Raw genomic sequence first — 19,195 nt, 5'->3', positions numbered from 1 at the left:
AATAGATAAGAAAAAATAGTTGAAATACAACTTGTGCAATAAAAACTCGATAGGTTTTGGCAGAGAACAATGAAAATTAGTGTTGTAAAAGTGGCAAACAGGAACCATGCTCTCTGCAGCCATTCACATAAATCTCTTTACAATGATAGCAAATTCAACGTATTTTTTAACTCATTTCTGAAGCAGCTAAGATTTTAGATTGAGAACTCCATTTACTGTGAACAACATGATCCTGTTTCAATTTAGAAAACAATTAAAGATAGTGGCTGCTGATGCCTCAAAACCTTGGAAATATTTCCAGCATTTATTGCTGGGTAGGTAGAAAAGAGTGATTTTGTCTCTACAAGAATATTTTTAAGACGTCATTTAAACAGCATTATGAATATACAAAAACATAACAAATGCACTACAAACAGGTGACTGGGGCTTAACCTGACCTCCTTCTGCTTGCAGTTGCTATAGATAATGCTACTGTTTAGAATACACCATTTTCCTGTGAATTTGTGGATAAGAAGAAGCAAGACTTGCTTTGAGCTGCTCTTATAGTTCACAGTCATTTTAAATCAGGGGATAAACATATTGCTGAAGTAGATCTGGCAAAACATTTTGATTGTTTTTCTGCAGAGCTGAAAAAAAACAAACCTCTCAAAACATGGAAATGTTCATGTACTCTGTAGTAAGAAAGATGTTTAACTTAGAGTGAACAGGATCAGGAAGTATTTTACAGCTCCTATAAGTTATTTCTGTCCCTTAGGTGAGGGTTCAGTAATTAAACTTTGTTTATTAAGGGTGAAAAAGAGACTCTTTCAGTGGTTGCATAATGCTTATCTTCAACAGCATATGGGATGTTTTCTGATAGTCTTAAGTTAGTCACATCCTGACTGTGATACGTTGGGAGAACTACAGATTTGTTAGACCATTAAAAAACTGATGATTAATAGTTTGGGTGTAAGTGTACCTATGCACGAGCACATTATTGCCCATGTCTGTACTATCTCTAGGATAGCTGACTTGCTTCTGATTTCAGAAGAGAAACACAATAGGTTAATTTAACTACTTTCCCTGAGAAAACAGGGCAGACTTCAGGCAATTCTGCTGTTTACTGGAGCTTACGGATTCAGTGGAGGTTGGCCACTGTGTTTGTCTGACCAGTTCTCTGCACTGAGAGACCAAGGAGAATGTGTGTACATGCTGTGAGAGTATTGGTTTCAGAAATTAAATAATTTTCTGACCTGTAAAACCTTATTTTCTTGATTATTCAAAGTCTACAAGTACTAAATTGGTGCCTACTGCTGTAATAGCTGAAAGACTACTTCCCTTGAGTAAACTGACTTGGACAATCTGTGGAAAACTTAGAATCAGTACAATCATAGTTTATAACTTTAATTTATATTGCATGTCTAAGGAATGATTTTTTAAAAAAAAAATTAAATTGGGTAAATGTTACTTTGAGTAACAGATAATTGCAATTGAGCGTATAAAACCTGCATTTGCCAGAAAAGTACCTGACCTGTTGAGAAACAGTTTCCTAAAAACCCCCTTAAATTAAATTTTGTCAATGAAATAGGTTTTTGTAGAGGAATGAATAGTTTATTGTGACTGGGGTGGATATGGCAAAAAGGATGTCTCACCTCACAGTAAGTTTAGGCAACAACAAAAGCTTTCCAACAAAGTTTTTAGACTTTTTAGCAGATTCAACAAGTGCCACTAATTAAATGCTTGTACTGAGTTGAACTCTGGAAGAGAGCTGGTAAATTATTTCCTGGGATCCTTTTAGCTTTACTTTCTGTTTTTCATTCTTTCCCACCACTTCACCAGCCACTCGGCTCCCCCTATCCCCCACCCAGGAGCTGGTCTTCGGTCCTTTTCAAAAATGGAATGAGCTTTTCTAGACGTTCCTGAAAAATCTGTGCCACGCTGGTTATAGCCCTGAGGTTTCTGTGTCATGAGCAATGAGTCAACTATTAAATCAGGTGCTAAAGAAGCTCATGAAGTTGGTTCTTGTTGTGGATATGCTTTCCTCTCACTGTCAGACTGAGCATGGAAATCCCCTGAAATGTGGGCTTTCCTCCCCAGCCCATCTGTGGAGTCAAAGCCACTCAACAGCAACCCCCTCGAGGCAAACAAGGCAGTAACTACTGGCTTATTGCCAGGGAAAGTAGATTCAGAAACCGACCTTTAAAGGCCATCTGGATTTGAAATGGGATGGACTAACCAAGATGAACTCAGCTAGTACTTAACTACCCACAGAAATGTATGTGCTGCTGAGTTACCTGGTGTGTGGCATACCCTTCTTAAAGGAACTTGTCCTCATGTAGTTTTCATTTCAAAGAGAGATGTGCTCGTGGCTGACAGACAAGATACTGTCTTTGGAGAGATATCATTCTTGGAGTCATGGCTTTCTTCCTCAGAAACAGGTTTTGATCCATTTGTTTCTCTCTTTGAAAGAGCAAAAAGAGGGGGTATGGGCAAATGTACACATTTTAAAATACATTCCAAAGCATTTTTATGTTATTCATCAGTACGGGGTGCTTCACCCACATTTCACCGGGTGGTATCTGCCTTTACTGAGAGTGTTCTGTCAGATTATAGTTATATTGTCATTTGCAGGGCACTTCAGATCTTGAAATTAGGCTGAGTGGCCTATAATCCTCTCACGTCATACCTAGTAGCCTTCTTTGGCAGTCAGGAAACATACTGGCTTTCTGTGTGTTTGCTGAAGGTTTTGAGATTGCTTTGTACTATTTTAAACAATAGTATCTTGATATTCTTTAGACTTTGTTCCAGTGCTTGGTGCAATTTATGGTGCATTAAATCAATGGTGCCTGCAAGATCGTCTTTGTTTCTTTACAATGTAAGTTAATTCCCAATAACACTACTTAAAATAATAGCTCACTTGCAAAGTCAGAAAAAACCAATCTCTTCGAAAAAATCAGGATAAGTGAGAATGAATGGGAGTTTACTCCTTGATTTACAAATGGAGAAATAAAATTTGATGTATAATTATTTATTTAATCTCTAACTGAACATAGGCACTAATTTTCTAGTGAGAATATATTCATGTTAGTGGAAAAATTAAAAAAATGTATTACAGTTGTTTAGGAATTTGTTGATCAACCGAATTGATCTTTTAACCAGTGGCTCAAAGTAATAACAAAATAAGCATGTTGCAGAGCATTATGTATGTGGGACTTTTAATGCTGGCTGAGGAGTGCTTAATGAGGAGAATGAAGGGGGGTTGTTCTTGCCTTCTGACTGTCAGCAAGCTCTAGATAACTCCACAAATCCTTCTGGTATGGTCTTAATGGGAAACTACACTGAAGCAGAAATTCAATTCAGTTTGGATTTATATTTTATTTTCTCTCTCTCCTTGACATGCATACTGGAATCTGGCACTGTGTGAGAGGACAAACTGTCTGAAGGACTCTAGATGGACATATAGGGATCAATCAGATAAAATATAGGTTGCAGAAACAATTCACTAAAAATTAGTTATTTGAATCACAGCCACGTCAAGCCTTTCCCCTTCTTATAGGCAACCATAAATCCATGAAGATTAAACTATCCTTCCCTTCTCAAGTTTTGCCAAGAAGTTACACAAAACTTCCTGATCAGCATTTTTCTTGATGCTTTTTGCAAATCTTGGTGTTATAACTCCTCTTTATTTAAGCCTGGAATAGTGCCAGAAGAGTTGTATCTCAGTCATTTCAGGAAGCAATTTCTGACACTTGCCCAGTTCAAAAGGACCTAAAACTTCCAAAAATTTTATTTGCCATGTCCGGATATCTCCTTGTGATTGCAGTCCTTGCAAAGGAGAGTACAGAGGCTGCTTCCAGGAGGACACACCACTGATGATCCAGGCAAGGGGTGGAGCTGAGGTGGCACTGTCACCCTCAGCATTAACCCAGGTGTGGCTGGCCTTCAGGGGAGGGAATAAGGCTTTACCAAAGCAAATGGCAAAGTCCAGCTTGTCCTGCTCTGCTCCTCTGCACCTCCACTTAAATCCTTTGATACCCTTAAAATCAAAGGGAGCTGATGAAAAATCTGCCTAGAACTTTCTAAAGTCCTAGTTGGACATATAGCACTGATAGCTGGGAATGCCCTGGTATAATTTTTTTTTTATTCAATAGAGCTGCAATCAGAGGCTGCTGGTACCTGGAGGAAGGGAAGTGGATGCAGTACAGTGCATCTCAATGAGCTGTGTGACCAGAATAGGACAGCATCGTGTGTTTGGGATACGCGCACCCTCGGAAACAAAGTGTGGAAAAGGCTCTCGTTGTTGAGGAGTCCTAGCCAAGCAGCTCTGCAGCTTTTTGTAGGTAACATTTTCTAGCTCTTACGTTTTATAACTGATGCTTAGGCACAGTAGAAGTGGCCAGGGTGTGAAAAGAACAAACAGTTCAATGTCAAGAGCAAATCATGTGGCTGCGAGTCAGACTGCTCACTTGCGCACTGAAAGTGCAGCCAGGTTACAGCTGGAAATTCCCACTAAGGACATAAAATTAGAAACTGTTTTGCTCTGAAAATAGTGGAGATAGACAGCCACCCACTACAGCAGGGAAACCCCCATGTTCGTGAGAGGGTTTTCAAGAAGGTGGAAAATCAGATTTTGGGGTGAAGGTGAAATGGCAAAGGTACCTGGAGATTTCAGTGCAGTCCATCAGAGATCTGGAGCTTGGAACTGCCCACGCCACCCTGCTCTGCTGCCCACGCCTCTCTCCAGGCTTCCTCTGGCAGCACCCCTATCCCATCCGTCACCCCTATCCCATCCGTCACCCCTGTCCCACCGCCTGTGCCTGCTGCCCCAGGCAGCCACCAGCACACAGTGGCTGCTCACAGCAGGGCCCAGTCAGGCACTGGGGGCTTGCTGCCAAAGCCTGTTTTCTGCAGGCACATTTTGGCAGGAGAGAGTCAAAGAGCTTTAGGGATGTTTATTTTTACCTCCACCCTTCTTCTTGCTTATTTGTGGCAAAGATATAAGCCCCTCTTGCTTTAGCAGAGGACTGATGAAATGTAGCCTTCCCTTCTAGACGTTATGCTGTTCTCAGGGCAGCAGGACTCAGTTCTGCTTTCTCTCCCTGTTTAACAGTTAATGATCTGGAAAAAAAAAAAAAACAAGGGGTAAGGTGACATTGGCAGTGCTGCAGCTCCCGGAGGAGATGGGCTCTCTGCTGGAGCTTGTGCCCTCTCTGGCTGCCGGGGGCCAGTAAGTAAAGTAGCTGCTTGTGCTCCCAAGTAGCAGCCACTTCTTGTCACATCTTTTATCCTTGAGACTGAGATGGGAAGGCAATACTGGGAACTGCAGAATATCTTCTTTGAAAGCCGTTCTGAACAAGGCTTGATTTAATTTAGCATTCTGGACTTTCAGAAGGTATATAATTTTCTCTCAGAAAATGCATGTTCAAGAGGTATAAACAGCCAGCTGCTGTCCTAAAATTGTCACCTCATCACAACTGCTCAGGTATCAAGAATGTCAGCAGTACATCAGGTCGATGAGAGCAAGGGACCTTACCTCCCACCCTGGATAGAACCACCATGACCATAGTAATGATATTCTGATTCTCTAGTTTATAGCAGAGAAAAGAATCAGAGGTGGTAAGGAAGCATATTTCAGTTGTATACTTTCAAAAATGTTTCAAATATATTCATATTTTTTAGCTGGGTGAATTGCTGGAAGATTAAAAGTTTTATTTCTTCCATGAATCCAAGTAAACGTGAAGCATTGATTTAAAAATAAATAAGCATTGATTCCTTTAGTCATTGTCACTTTAGCACTCACAGTGGCAGTGCTGCTTGGAGAAGGTGAACAATGTACTGTACTGGCTTTTAAGTCACACAGCAGAGAAGACAAAGCTCTTCCTTCTCAAATTCTTGATGGTGCACTGCAAAATGATATGATAATTACATCACGTTGAGCACATGTTCACAAAGTCAGCAGCTAAGTTTCGCTTAGCTTGCAGCATGCCATGGGCATTTAGGGATGCTTTTCCATTTGCTGGTGAGATGGAATCTTTTACACATCAGTGTAGCTTTGGGACTGTAGTCTGGACCTAATCAGAAGGTATCTGCATGGTATTTTCTGTTTCTCCTTCTGGTCCTTCAGCCAAAGCATACATGTATACTCTTAATACTAGTATTTCAGGTTTGGTATCAATCCCTTCAGTTATCCATTTGTTTCTGAAAAGAATTCTGCTGCATTTTTTTTACCAAGCAATGATCAAGAAATGCAGTCCCCAGGCTTCAAAAACATAAAAAAATGTTGTTGGTTCAGGTGCTTCACTTCAGAAAGTTGAAACCGCAGCAATTCAGGCATCTCGATTTCCCTGTGTCCCATCATGTGAGACACCTTGAGTCAGGTTATTTGATCTGGAAGGGCAAAACGCTTGCACAACTGGTCACTTGTGGGAGGATGAGATGAGGAGGCCCAGGCTTTAGGAAAGAAACTGTCCTGTCTTTGAGCTGGCTGTGGAGGAGGCAGGGAGTAACCATTCCTTAAAATGCAGGTCCAAAATGCAGGAACCTGTTCTAGTTTCACCTTTCACGCTCCTTAGGACATGCCTTCAGAGCACGGCCTATTCCGCTATGACCTGTCAGGTAGATAAAGTGGTACAACCTCATTAAAGTGGGTACAGTATAAAGAAAGCAAGGTTTGTAAAGAAAAGTAGTAGCCCTTGTTATAGCAACCAGTGTACTGGAAAATAAATAGAGAAGATTTCGGGTACTTGGGCCTTTTCCCAGATTGTCTACTCCTTACACAACCACAGGTACAGACATGGTTACTACAACACTCTAGATGTGCTGTAGTAACACTGCTGTTCCCAGGTGGAAAAGGAAATACACAGGTAACAAGCCCTGCAGTGGCTGGTTGTTTAAAAAAAAACAACGCAAAACCCAAAAAACTCCCAATCAACTGAAAAAAACCCCACAAGCAAAAAAAAACCCAAAGTAAATCACTTTAACTAAACCAGTTGAACTCTCCCCAGCTCAGTTTGGCTTTAAATCAGGATTCAGAGCAAAGTTTATCCTGCTACGTATTACCAAAATACGACTTTGCAAACAAACCCAAATTTTGCACATCCACTTCTGCTGAGCAGAAAAAAGCACAGGCTTTTTTTCCATTGTAGTGTGAATCTGGTAACTCCTTTTGCTGACCGATCAAGTTACACAAGGCCTGTACACCTGGATGCTTGGTGACAACTGGGATCTGAAGGTTCTGTCAGTGCTCCTGGCTGCAATGACATGAGCAGCCAGGGCAGGATGTAAAGTCCAAGCAGGATGTAAAGTCCAAGCAGTCACTCTGAAAATTGATGAGTTCCATACAGTTGTGAATAATGCATTCATATATTTGTTTTCCTGATGCTTCTTGTGTATTCAGTGTTTTATCCAGTGTCTGGATTTCATGCTATCTACAATGTCCATATTACCAGTTCATCCATATGCCGTAGGAATTGCAAAGGATGAACCTGGAAGGTTCTGACCACCGGCTAGAATGTTACTGGCATTCAGAGAGGAATATGTTTTAGTAACACAATTATTTGTGAAACAGCTAAAAAACCTCATTATTGAACTGATTGTCCACAGCTTGATGATGAAGGAGCCCATTGAAATGCGCGAGGTGATTTCTGCTTCGCAAACACCATTGATTTCGTCTGGCTGCCAAATTTGGGAATTAATGCTGTAGCGATTTGTGCATGTTTCATGTTTTCATAGCCGTTGGTCTGGAGATGTAGATCCGAAATCAAAAGCAAGCCCTTGAATTTGGGAGGACTGGGGGGGAAATACCAAACTGCATGGAGCAATGATGAAAGACTAAAGTGCTGGATGCCATTCAGCCATGCTTGTTAAGGCAGACTGTACCTTTGTTCTCGGGGGCTATTTTTTAGACTTTTAAAAAATTTATTTCTTTTACTTTCTTCCAACAGACTGGCAAGGAAATATTTCAGAACTACAATTGCAGTGGTAATGACTTTGAATTGAATCTAGTTTCTCTATGCATTTGAAATAACAACGAGGTCATTAACTGTGAGGTTTGTATTGGGCTAAGCAAACTGACTAAGAAGCAGGAGAATGCTTCAGATGTGTGAGGAAGTCTTGGCTTTTAAAGTGGCTGTTTAGACAATAGCTCTTTTCGGACACTCAACTGAAAAGATGCTTATTTGATCTGCAAGAAGATGGAAGATGTCTCAGCACAAAATGCTGAACCATTAGGAGATTTGGATTAGGAAGGAATCATTTCTGTTCTGAGAGTAAGGGAACACTGCAGCTGAGATTTTTATTCTACAGAGATATATAAAGGGCTAGCAGCAGAACATTATGCTACTGCATTGGCAAGATGACAAGATTTGAAAGTGGCAGATTTTAAATAAATAGGTGGAAATGCAATTACTTAAAATAAATTAGGTTTTGTCTCTTTTTATTTCACTATTTTTCTCACTTTCTTTCATTATTGCTGTTAAGGACTAATTACGCCACGATTTGTATTGCAGTCTGTAAGAACAATTGGTCCTGTTTTAAAGCACATCCTATAAAAGGACCATGTTACAAGGCATTGACAGGAGAGTGCTAAATCCATTCTCATTTGGTGTGCAGTACATCTCTGGTAAGATACAGTACCGACTTCAAGAATGAGGTTCAGTGGTTTTGATTATTTATGCAGAATAACATCCTGCTGAAATTTGGGATCATACTAGAAATCAAAGACAGGACTGCATCATTAATGCCTAGTTTATGTGGAATAAAACAACTTCAACCTTTAACTGCCCTTTAATTTTTTTTATGTAACATTTCCTATAACACAATGAAAGTTAAGAGTAAGGCTATGGATACACACAAAAATTTATTTTGCTTTAAGGGTTCATTTCTCTCTACCTTCCTCTTAAGAGCAAAAATTATTCATGGAGCAAGATTTTGGGTTTGTTTAAAGGGGGGAGGGGTAGGGAAATCAGCACATGGTCAAGTATTAACCAGAGTAATGTCAGAAACCACTTCTCCACGCTGAAGAAAGGCTGCAGGCATAAATTTGTTTAATGTCTCCTGCCTTTGGCTGCAGGGCAGAAGGGAGGTTCCTCATCTTGGAGGGTTTCTGGTGAGCAGGCAGCCTCTGAGTGGGCTGGGAAAACTCTGCAGCTTCTACCTCTGTGAGAAAGGGATTGCCCAGAAACAAATGAGCACCCATTTAACTCCAAGCATTACCACGGTGGATAAAACCAACTTATATGCTCAAGGACGTGATGAAAAATAATTTAGCTGCTTGAGCCAATGTGAGAGTCCTAGATAATAAACAGAGAAACTGGAATTTCTCATTTATGTATGTAAATGCAGTAGACCTGGCATTGCTGGAACTTGATGGGAATTTTCTGATGATTGAAATCTTTAAATCACAGAAAAATATCTCTTAAGAAAGGTTTAGTGGACAGGAGGGGATAAGAAATTGCACACTATGACCAAAAATAACAAAAGGACATGAATATTTTACTAGTGACAAATAACAAAGAAATTATCTCATGGACTGATTTTCCATTGTGAAAAGTGCAAGGGGGAGTAGGAGTTGGTGAGAGAAAAAACCCTACTTTTTATGAGGAAAGGGCGACTGGCTCTTTCACTTACTATCTATAATTTATAGGAGGAAAAGGAAAATTGTGGGTTTTGTGGGAGACATTAATCCATATGCCATATGCTGGCAACCTCATGCTGCCAGCACTGAAACATCTTCAGAATCACTAAACAACATTCTTAATTTTGTTTCTTAAAAATGATTGCTTCAGATATCAAGAAAACTGCAGATTCTGCCTCAGCAGAGGATAGGAAGCACTGCAGTAAAAATTAGTGGTACAATAAATATTCATAACAAATGTTCATTCAAAAAATGTTCATAACTCGATTATGTTTGTTCAAGGAAAACAAAATGCAAATTAGTAGTTTTAACTGATACAATTTCACAAAGTGGAAAACAATTCTGAGCTAAGTCATTTGGGGGAAAAAATGTAAATTGTAACTGTAACATGTCTAAGAATATTTTCTAGGCTGCCTAATAAGGGTACATTCGTTTCAAGAAAAACAACAGCATCCTGGCTGAAAGGGAACTCTTAAAACAATAACCCTTCTCTCTGTGAATATAAAACAGGAATGGGGAAGCTGAGAGTAACAAATACAGATCACAAATTTCTAGCTGGAAAAGTTGATACACCTCTTTCCATAGGATAAGATACTAATTACCTGGAATAAGGTAAGATATTGAACACTTAAGCCTTAGGCTTTCCTAAGAGTAAAAATCCACCTTCTCTTCTCAGCCCAGCTGTGCTCCTGGTCACCAGCTGGTGCTGTTGGCAAAACGAAATCTTTATCACCAACAGCACAGAAAGGACTTAGAGATATTTATAGATACAAAACAGAGGCATCATAGCTATTTCATATGACTGTATATAATCTTCCCTTCTGGTAATAAATTGAGAGGTTGCTAAATTGCAGCTAAGCACTTGAAAATGTGTAGCTTTCGTTCAGGAAATGTAGGGGACTGAGGGGCTGTGGGGGCGAGTGCTGTTGTGGCCACCAGGGAAGCCCCTCCTGTGGAAGGAGGGGAGGAAGCTACAGCTCAGAGCTGTTAGGATTTCAGTGGGCACTCCCAGCCATGAGCCTGTTGGATCTTAGTCACAGGAAAAATAGCAGAAAGCTTGATGGGGGACTGGACTGATAACAATTTGAAAACAATATATTGAGTGTCAACAGATTGATAGGGAAATGCTTTCTATCATACTTGAGAGGTTTGTAATGTTGTTTTAAGAGATGGCTGATATATATTATAATGTTGCCACTGTATAGTTAGAGTTGTAGTGGTGTTCGTTTTTTGTTGTTGTTGTTGTTGTTTTGTTTGTTTTTTTGTTTTGTTTTTTTCTTGGATGGTATTTGACACTTGTGTAGAAATTGGGAGTGGTACAAAAGCAGTATAGTGTGCTAACATAAGTAAAGCCTCTGCCATCAGGATAGTAAAAAAAATATTTACTTCAAGCACAGTCTCTGACTACTGGCCTTTTCCTTTGTAATGTTTCATCAAACTTCTAAAAGGCAATCTCCACTCTGAGGCCTTACCAAGCTTTTTGAGGTAGTGACATGAGCAGAGAGCTAAGTCACTTCTGAAAAGGATCAGTTTGAAAATTATGTCTTTGGTGTCCCTGTGCAGCTGGTCTTCCTCAGTTAAAGCAGAGAAAACCTTCCCAGCTATCAGTAAAGACTAATATATTGAAAATAGAAAAATATATCAGATGTTTTTAAAGTGAATTATGGGTAGGGACTTGACAATGTTAGCCTTGTAGAAACAGATCTCTCCAAGGGCTATTCATGAATAATGAAACTGATTTTCAGGTTTCATCTTTGGAGAGTTCATAATTTTTCAGAACTGTTTCTTGCCAGTGTTCTTCAGTGGTAATTATAGAAAAAGGTTAGTGCTTGCAGCAGGTCCTAGGAAAAAAAGACTTACAAATTGAATAGATCAATAGAATAATTGAGTGGTATTTAGTCTTCTTGTCTCCCACCCATACATTGCACTGATACTTAAGGCAATGACAAGCAATTTCTGGCTGTAAGAACTGGAGCTTGAGATGAGCTAAATTCTCATGTATTTAATAAGATAGAAGAGTGCTCTAAAATGGCTTTAAGGTGTTAATTCAATAGCACACTCACTCTGGTAATACGAGACCACGTGGAAATGTGGTGTTCGTTTAGTGAGTTTGCTCACTAGAGCCAGAGCCAGTGGTTTAGGAAATGGCTGTGCTTTCAGAGTAAAGAATGCCAGGAGAAGGAAATTTAGGACAAGTCTATAGGGAAGAGTACCCATTACTACATTCACTGATGTCTCTTCTCAATAACAGCATGACCAGTCCATTTCACCAAGCAGAATGAGTTCTGAAAGGTTTTCTCCACCATCTCTGGTCTGTCAATGAATTCCATGTTCGTTGGCCAAATTCACTGGGAAATCTTGGGTTTGAATGGAACAAATGAAGTGGCAATGAAGGGCAGGAGTCTGAAATGCTCTACGTGAAAAGTGCTAAGGTTGCACAGAGAAAAGCAATAGTTCCTCTATGCCATAGCTTGTCTTAGGGTCTCACTTTAAAAGAAGAAAGGGAAATAATTCTCTTCTTTATTTTCAGTTATATTGCTAGTTCAGTGCAGGTTCATCTGAAGTCTGTTTTTCACCAGGTTCTAAGTATGTCAGATCTAGTCCTTATCCTTCTGTGCTCCAATTCACTCTTGCTGAGGCAATGGAACTGGAGCAACACACCTACCCTTTATCAGGCTGTTTGTAAAAGTAACTGTGTTTGAAGAACAAATGCATTAGAATATTTTGCTGACTTGCTTGCAAAAATTATTTCCTCCTTTGGTATTCCATTTGTCTCCCCTCATCTTTTAAGGCATGCTACAAATTCCTCACCACCATTCTTCCCTCCCATGGCATGTACTCAAAAAGGCAAATTTGATTTTGGAGAAGAACATGCTGTGTGGGATAAATACACTTGGCAACTGCAATGTCTCAGTATGTGTTTTGGGGACAAAGAAAGGAGTAATTTCATTTAAGAGTAGTGTGTTTCACCGAGTTCCTCCCCCAAGGAGGATACCAGGAGGTGTAATCTCCTCTCCCTTTGGCTGAAGATCAGGACAGCCTCTTTGCTTGCTCTGTGAGGGAGTCTCTCTTGGCAGGATGTGCTGTGGTCCTGCTGGGCTGCCCTCAGGTGAGATGGTCTTGTGGCAAAGATGTGCAGCACTGCTGGCTACAGCACAGAGTGAACGTCTTTTTGGCTTTGTAAGTGATTCTGTCAGATGGATGCTTTAAGTCCCAAATCAAAGAGACACGAGCAGAGCTGGGTTTTTGTTCTGCCCTGATAACGTTTAGGTGTGTTCTCCATGGCAAGCCTTGGGATATGTTATCTCTCTGATTGCACAGTCAGTGTTTCACACAGCCTTTGGGGCTTTTATAAGTTCCTCACACTCTCCATGTGCATGTTGCTATGGTGCTCTAAGAACCTTGATTTAAGACTCAAGAGTGGGATGGGAAATGAAGAAACACAAATTCTCCCTGAGTCCTTGGAAGCCAACACTTCTGGAGAGGCATCAGGTCTGCCCTCAAATATCTCCAAAGACATCCTTTGCCCTGATATACTGGGCTGTCCTCTCAGGGACAGCTTTTCCTCTTAAATATCTTCTCTGTAACCAAGCAGATGGCATCCAGCACCTTCCCACCTCCACTCGTCTGCAAGCAGGTAAGCTAGTGTCCATGGAAGTGTGCATTGGCTCAGAGATGCTTCTTTCTGAAGGGCCTTTGGAGATATTTTGTGCTCTCCCTGAGCCAGGCTGTATTGGCAAAGTCCACATCATCAGCGTGGTTGTGAAGCACATGGGGCAGACACAAACACGACCCTAAATGGAAGAAGACCAGGGTATGAAGCGTAGCTTAAAGCTCAGTTCAACAATGTGGACGTCCCTCTGCCTGTCGCATTTCTGACTGGGGCTGCAATTGACAATTTTGTTGCTTGTCTGTTTAAATACTGTGAAGTTAGAGGTTTACTTCTATAAAAGAAATTACGTAGTTTTACATGCTGTATGAAGAAACCACAGCACAAACTTTGTGACACAACTGTGCTTTCCCCCTGGCTTTTCTCCCAAAGTTATATGGTACAATATCCTTTTAAAATAGTATCATCTTCCCTGTGTAAGTGATGCCATTTTCCTTTGTGGCTTATGCTGTCCACTCCTCTGGAGGTAAGTATTAATTTTCACAACTAAACAAAATGCTATACTTCGTGTATTAACAAGAAAGTAATGTAATGGTCCCTCCTTTGAACCCCAGTTGCAAGTGACCATCTGGAGACCTCCCCATTCAACTTTGGATGAACTTCAGATGAAGTATGAGAGCCACTTTGGCTCCATACAAGCTGTTCCAAGCCTCATTGTTGCTATTAGCAGTTTGTCTTAGTGACAAGGCTGCATTTTGCCTATTGAAGGTTCAGTTTTAGTGATTCAGCGTGTTTCCATTGTCCACAATTGAGAGTAGATCATTCAGGCTCTTATGTTTCCAGTGCTGTGGATACAATAGCTCATTATCCTAGGGTGGCTTTTTTGTTGGGGGTTTTATGGGGGTTTTGGATAGATGCATAATAGATGCAAGCTCTTTTCAGGGGCAAGTTCTTTTCTTGATACCCATGCACAGTGTTTATTGCAATGAGACTCTGTGATTTTAGCCTTCAAAGCAAGCCAGTCATGAAATAGAGTGAGGGCTGTAACCCCATGTTTTTGTTAAGAAAGGCTGCAGCTCTTCAGCCTGTATCTAGCTTTGTCAATAGGTGATTTCATCCACACAATTCATCAGGGCACAGGTGAGACTTAGAGGCCACACAGGAGAAGTTGCATTTTATTGTCCTCTAAGTCCATTGGCAGCAGTGGCTTGGAAAATTATTGCAATGAGGGTCAAGTTATGGTGATAAGGAAAGTTATTTGAAGGACACATTTTTTGTTTCTGATGACATGAAGCTGGGAATTACTGTCAAAACCGTGGAGAGTTGGATGCTTACAGGAAAAAGTGGAAAACTCTGATAATCTGAATAGCAGTGATGAGAAGGAGTGCAAAGTCATGAATCTAGAGGCTTAATAATGAGCTCCCAGCTCATACAGGAAATGGTTGTCCACTGAAAGCAACGGAGGCAGGGCAAGCCCCAAGTGCACTGGTTAATCATAAATTGGCTCTGAGCTATGCTGTGGTGTATCATGGCTGAGTAAAGGACTAGCATGATTCCAGAGTATTCTGGAGAAGAATTTTTCAGGAGTAGCAGGGAAATATAAATGCTGTTGTGCTCATAAACCTGCACCTGGAATTGCCTTTACAATACTTGTCACCTGTGTTGGAAGACATAGATTCAGCTGGAGCAGGTGCAGTGAATGGCTACAAGGATTAGCACAGGGCACTCTAATATACAGGAGTACACTGTTCTAGCAGAATAAAGGCTAAGGAAGAATGCAACTGTGCTCTATAAATACAAGAACAAATTAAATACATCTAATGAGAAGGCATGTTTAAACAAAAAAACCAATATTGCCTTAAGTAAATAGGTGTGTGTGACTTGGCTATGTTTAAAGTTTCTGAACAAAAGGTTCTTGAATATTAATAGGAGAAAGAAACCAAAAATACTTGTTAGATTTTAATAATGGAGATGACTATGAAATTGTTATCTAAGTAGAGAAATCAAGCCCACATGGTCCCTTTTGCAGTGTGTTCCTAGGCTTCATGAACTACATTGTTAATAACATGTTTTGATCTTTGTTAAACATGTATTTTGTATGTCTGTGTCAGACATTATATGTGCCTGAGTAGCACTTAGCTTAGCACTAAAAGCTGGTGAATGCAACTCTTAAATACTTTGGTCTTGGACTAAATCAAGCTGCCTCTCTGCTCAGAGAGGTACAATTTATAAAAGGTACCCACCTTTGAAGATTTCAACCGAGGAACATGGAGTCAGGGCCCCTCTTTCACCAGAATACTTCTGATGATCTTTGTGGGTCCTTTCCAACTCAGAATATTCTGAGATTATGTGTGCTTCCTCATCCCCATGTCCTTTATCTCTTCAATCATCCTCTCCCAAGACTAGCCACTTGAATGAATTATCAGCTTTTATGACACTTAATCCTTCCCGTCTTTTGTGTGCTTTCTTCCTCCTGTTTCTCAGCTTGCCTAGACAACTTTTCTGTGCTTCTCAGTGTCACTTCCCAAGCTGAAAAAGCTCCTGGGTGGCACAACGAAATGCCTACTGCTTTTCCTCCATACACTGCAGTGCAGAAGCTGGTCTCCCCTTGAGAGTGGTGCTATAGCACCTGCAACCCAGCAGTTGTTCCAGGTCATGCTACAACGCTGGCAGGTGTTCAGGTGCTGCCAGCCAGTACTGACCATCTACTGCCTCTGCTCCTGCTGCTTTATCTCACACCCTCCTGCAGCAGCCTTTCAGACAGTCTGTCCTCTGCCCTTTCCACCATAATGTGCCTGGGGATCCTGAAAGGGGCCTCTAGCTCCGTAGTGCCCCAGGTGTCTGAACAAGCACACATGGATATGCACCGTGTATCACTATCAGTGCAGGAAGCCAGGACACACAAATCCTTTCACCACTGGCTGTCACACACAGTAACATACAAGAACAGTCTCTTCAGCTGAAAAAGATTAAATTCCCAGCTCTTTGAAGTCTATTTCATCACATATTGTGCTGCAGACTTGGCTTGTGACCCTACAGCACTTTCACCCTTACTGTGTGGGTATAGGACCATAGCCCAGGCTGTAAAATGGCACAGGACATGGCAAAATGCCCTGGCTGTGTTCCTGCTGCTTTCCCTGAGTGCCCTACACCCCTGAGCCAAAGACACCTTCTACTGCTGTTCAACAGCAAGTACATGAGGATGCCCTCTCTTGAGTGGGGAAAAAACCCTTTATTCTGTTTACAAAGAAAGGTTAGCTTGGAATAGGTTAATTGGATCTAGACATTAGTCAATCAAAGGTGTGGTGAGCTAATTAAGAAGATTGTGGTTTTTATTTGTTGCCTCTCTCTAACATTCTTGTAACTGGATACTTTCTTTTTTATTTGAGAGACAAATGGAAAAATAAAAACTTAGGTAAACCTTTTCTGCTCCTCTGGCTTTTTTGCTTTTTTCTGTGCTCTCTCTGGTGGTATTGTGGGCATCAATTCAACATGAAGTACGACTGCCATCTAACTCCAGCTGAGATTTTTAGGCATGCTGTGCACACCTCTTTCTCGTTTTTCAGCTGCCCATCTGTAGGCAGTGGTACTGCTCTCAGTATTCTGAGGGGCAGAGCTGAGGGGGAGGCATGTGGGATTCCCTAGGTAGGGTACAAAGCCAATTTCCTATGCAGCTTTCCACAGATTAGTTTTTGTGTGAATCATAAAACTCATGGAGAAATGACTAGCACTTTAGAAGTTACAATGAATTTGTAGTTACTATTTAGGTGCATGATACCAGAAAACTAGAAATGCAGAAACAGAGAAGGAGCAGCACTCAGGTTAAATTTTGCTTTGAATTTCTCCTTTCTGTGAGTGCTCTTAAAGAAGGTGAGGGAAAAACTCGTATGTGGAAACTGCGTAACGTACAATATCAGATGGCAATTGTATTTAAAAACATCTTAAGCAAAAGCTCTTAACAATTTTCATCTCAAGAAAAGCTTTTCCATTATACAATATCCTACAGGTTCCCATTACCTGAAGAAAAAACAATTCGCTCCCAAACCCAGATTGCTTGTTTGCTAAAGCTCTAGCTTTTGTTTCTTTCAGGAAACACTGGAATTATCAGGGCTCAATGTGTGCTAAGGTTACACCTACCTCCCACTGAGATCGTGCTGCAACGCCATGAAACTTCCAACTCTATTATTTCAGGGAATTGTTTTTCAAGACAGCTGTACAAAATGCTTGCATAGGCAGGGTTTTGGGTTTTGTTTTTTTTTTTTTTTTTTTTTTTTTTTTTTTTTTACCTCCAGACCTTCCTGCTCCTTGGAATTCCTGTGCTTCTGTAACAAGGGGTTTTGAGAGTCTAATTATCTGGCATACCAATTTTTCTGTGTGTAACTCTGGAGCTGTGACTTGGCACTGGGAGCAGCTGCACAAAGCTCTGCTCACTACCACAATGCCTACAGGTAGGCTGGGGTGGGAACTGCTAGGGGCTCCAGACTCAACTACCATTTTTTTTAACTATGAAGACAGCAGAAGTCTCTTAGCTATTCTCCTGCAGTGTAAGGAACTCTTGCTTACATCCTCTAGCAGCTTGACCAAACTGCTTCCTAAGTTCTTACCTCTGGTTTGGTGAAATTCCAGCTTTAGAAAGGGGAGGGCAGAAAGAGCACATAGGCATATGGTCCCCAAAAATGAAAACCAGCTAGGAGTGGGAGGAGGATAGAAACCTTGCTGGGGCTGCTGTGAATTTGATAGCCCAGAAATTAAAGTATCTAACCAGGAGTTTGTCTTTTAAGTCTCTACAATTGTTAATTCAACTGCTAACAACAGTTATAAATGCAGAATGAGTGTCTGGTTGGTTGGTACCTCCCCATAATACTGAAATGCTCCTTTAGAGGGTTCTGCAGACTGGAATTGGAGCCCCACTTCAAAAAAAGGCAGTGCAGATACAGGGACCCGCCACCTACTCCTCCTCTAACTGCCTGGGAAACATGGAGTACGGAAACCCCAAGGAAACATGCCTTGATCCAGTTTTCCCATCAGATCTCTCTTTACATCAAGGAATTTTTAAGAGAAAGATTGCCAAGCGTAAGCAGTGATCTCCCAATAGGTCAGAAGTCAGTCCAGAATTAATTTTCAAGGGAAAGCACAGCTCTCAGCTTGTTCTCTTCTGCAACACTTCAAGGTGCTTCATGCTTCTCCACAAATGCTCTCCCCAGCTAGGATCTTATCTCAAACTCTGGGGCAAAGACACTGACCTTTACTTTCAGAAACAGCAAGTGGTAGGTCTGGGTTTGGGATGTGCACATCAAAGAGCAGCTATTTTAAGTATCTATCTGGGTACAGCAACTTGGATAACCTTACCCAGAGCTCTGGTTAGCAAGCTGCTGTAAGACATACCTGCATGATTACAGCACACCTAAATTACTGAACATGACATCAGTGAAAGTATTTTATTAGGATTCTCAGTTCATCATCATCAACTAATAGAAAAAGCAATTTTCGTAAAGACTGTTCTATGGAAAAAGTTAGATAGAATGTTCCTGCAAATAGGCTGTACCTTGATTTTGAGTATTTTAAATATATAATTTAGCTTTTTAAATGTGGGGTTTTTGTGCACCATTTTAATTGAGCAAGAAAGAAATTAAAAATGCTCACTTTGAAATATGGAAAATTCACCAATTCATCTGCAATTTTTAGAAACAAGGTTTTTCTTTTTTATATGGGTGACAATACTGTCTATGACAAGATGTAATTCAGGAAATTTCTTTACGTTTCCATAGGAGATTCCACCACAGTAATTTTCCTCCCTCTACACCTTTTACATCTCTGCATGCTGTAGACTATGACCGACCCCAATGCAAAACTTCTACAAACTTCATCCTTCACATTTTAACTATCAAGAAATGGAAACTGCAACATTTCAAACAGGTTAATAATTGTGTAGTAAGTCTACAAGATGATGGTTTGGAAATCCAGTCTCAATT

At 40.7% G+C, this 19,195-nt stretch overlaps 1 protein-coding gene across 1 annotated transcript in view; it reads left to right on the top strand.

Moving 5' to 3' along the window:
- RTN4IP1 (reticulon 4 interacting protein 1) overlaps positions 1-19,195 on the top strand; it is an 87,426-nt gene that overhangs the window by 29,299 nt on the left and 38,932 nt on the right. The window lies entirely within an intron of this gene.

This window comes from Sylvia atricapilla, chromosome 3, assembly GCF_009819655.1.
Source record: "Sylvia atricapilla isolate bSylAtr1 chromosome 3, bSylAtr1.pri, whole genome shotgun sequence".
Lineage (NCBI taxonomy): Eukaryota > Metazoa > Chordata > Aves > Passeriformes > Sylviidae > Sylvia > Sylvia atricapilla.
Note: the sequence above shows the minus strand (reverse complement) of the source record. Positions and strands in the feature narration are given on the sequence as shown.